This window comes from Bison bison, unplaced genomic scaffold (assembly GCF_000754665.1).
Source record: "Bison bison bison isolate TAMUID 2011002044 unplaced genomic scaffold, Bison_UMD1.0 scf7180017864458, whole genome shotgun sequence".
NCBI classification, from domain to species: Eukaryota; Metazoa; Chordata; class Mammalia; order Artiodactyla; family Bovidae; genus Bison; species Bison bison.
In genome coordinates this window covers 4,424,394-4,426,791 of record NW_011495020.1, presented here as the reverse complement: position 1 = coordinate 4,426,791, position 2,398 = coordinate 4,424,394, and positions in this window count along the sequence as shown.

Here is a 2,398-nt window from a genome sequence, read left to right as displayed (position 1 = left end):
TGAGCCTGAACTGGCCTACTTCAGGATGAGATCCTAGGTAGAGTGAGCCATGGGAAAAGACCCAGGCTTCCCAGCTGCTAACAGCCATCCCAGCTGAAGTTCCTGACATGGGAGTGAGGTCTGCAAATGCATGACCCGTAGAGCGTAAGAACCACTGATCTGAGCCCAGATTAAACTGCCAGACCAAAGAATTGGAACAAAGCTTGTTTCAAGTCACTAAATTTTGGGGTGGTTAGTCACTCGGCAACGGATATGGATGAGATGGTTGGATGGCATCACCGACTCAGTCGACAGTCATTTGAGCAAACTCCAGGAGATAGTGAATAGGGAAGCCTGGCAGGCTGCAGTTCATGGAGTTGCAAAGAGACACAACTTAGTGATGGAACAACAACGAAGAATCAGAGCAAAGCTTGTTTAAAGTCATTGCTTTGGGGTGGTTAGTTACTCAGCAACAAGTGTAGATACAAACCTAATTTATGCCCTCAATGTAGTTTTAAAAGAAGCATTTCCAATTGACAAATGAGCAACTGTACCTAGAACTTTCTGAACCCATGCTGAATTAGTGAGTTAGTAAATGGGACTGTTAAGCATTGTTTTCCTTTGTTGAGCAACCTCATCCAATTTCCCATGCTATAAATGTTGTGCTTATTTCTTGGAATTAATTTACATAATAGTTTTTTCATCCAGTGAAAAAGACATTTTCCTTAAGTATTTCAATAAAATATACTATCTGGTATTTAAAGGAAAGTAGTCACCATTTCTCCAATTTTTTCTTCCTGTTGAATATTTAACCTTAAAGTGAACAATAGAAAGTGATAAATCTCTTCCAGCTAGATGTTAAACGTTGAGAAAACTGGAGATAATAAAAGGCTTCTAGTTGTGCCACTAAGATCCCCTTTTAGTGAAAGTAAGATATGAAAAGGGATAGGAAACAGGATGAGTGGTCAAAGAGAAAGGCAAGGCCATTTTTAAACAATTTTAAGGCCAAATTAATTTTTTAAATGTTTTGAAGCTATTTGATATGTGAAGAAATAGAGAGCACTAGTTTTTTTAAATCAGTTTCTTTTTTAGGATAGTTTACTGGTGTATTTCTTTGTGTATTTGCATTCCAAATTTCCTGTGTGTGTAATTTCCTGTTAATCAGAATTGTGAGTCAGGATCTCCACTCATGCTGTGATCTGTCCGTGGTACTTGGCAAAGCTCACTAGCAATGTGTAAAGATTCCCAGCCAGTCATGGAAGCACTTTCGATTTAAAACTGAGATGGTAAGACAGCACAGAATTCACAGTGGGACACAGTTTGGACACCACTGCTGAAGTTAGCAAGGGTGCAGCCCATCTCACACTCACATGCTAGCTCTGAGGAATATTCTTAGGCTGGAATTGTATATGGGAGGATTCAAAGGAAGCTAAAGAGAGAATTAAGTGGCACTACCTTTGAGATCTTCAAAATGGGTTGCTTTTCTGAGATGTGTCCCTCCTAAGGTTGAAAAGTTCTCACCTTTAGATTTGAGATGGATTCTAGTATATACAGGGACTGTTGTGTGGTGATTATAAAACTGCGTGCTGTTAGAACTGTTATGTATTTTTATTATGGTGGTTAATGAGCTTATACATATATTAAAATACAGAGAACTGTACATCAGAAGGGGAAAAAATGAAGTTTTACTGTATAATTAAACCCACAAGGTGCTGGAGCACAACTGCTTGGGTTTGTTTGGCATCACAGATCCATCACGCCTTAATTCTGGGCTAATTACATGAACCTTAGCTTGCAATCTCTAAATGCAGGTAATAACAATACCTCCAGCATGGCGTTGTTGTAAGGATTCAGTTAATGTAAAGTGCTTAAAAGTGCCAGGCTCATTGTACATGTTTAAATAAGATCTATTCATAGTATTAAAAGACTATAAAGAAATAGGCGCTCTATGGGTTATCATATGATCATAGTAATTGTTCAGTTCAGTTCAGTCATGTCCGACTCTGCGACCCCATGAATTGCAGCACGCCAGGCCTCCCTGTCCATCACCAACTCCCGGAGTTCACTCAGACTCACGTCCATCGAGTTGGTGATGCCATCCAGCCATCTTATCCTTTGTCGTCCCCTTTTCCTCCTGCCCCCAATCCCTCCCAGCATCAGAGTCTTTTCCAATGAATCAACTCCGCATGAGGTGGCCAAAGTACTGGAGTTTCAGCTTTAGCATCATCCTTCCAAAGAACACCCAGGACTGATCTCCTTTAGAATGGACTGGTTGGATCTCCTTGCAGTCCAAGGGACTCTAAGGACTACAGTTCAAAAGCATCAATTCTTCGGCACTCAGCTTTCTTCACAGTCCAACTCTTACATCCATACATGACTACTGGAAAAACCATAGCCTTGACTAGATGGACTTTTGTTG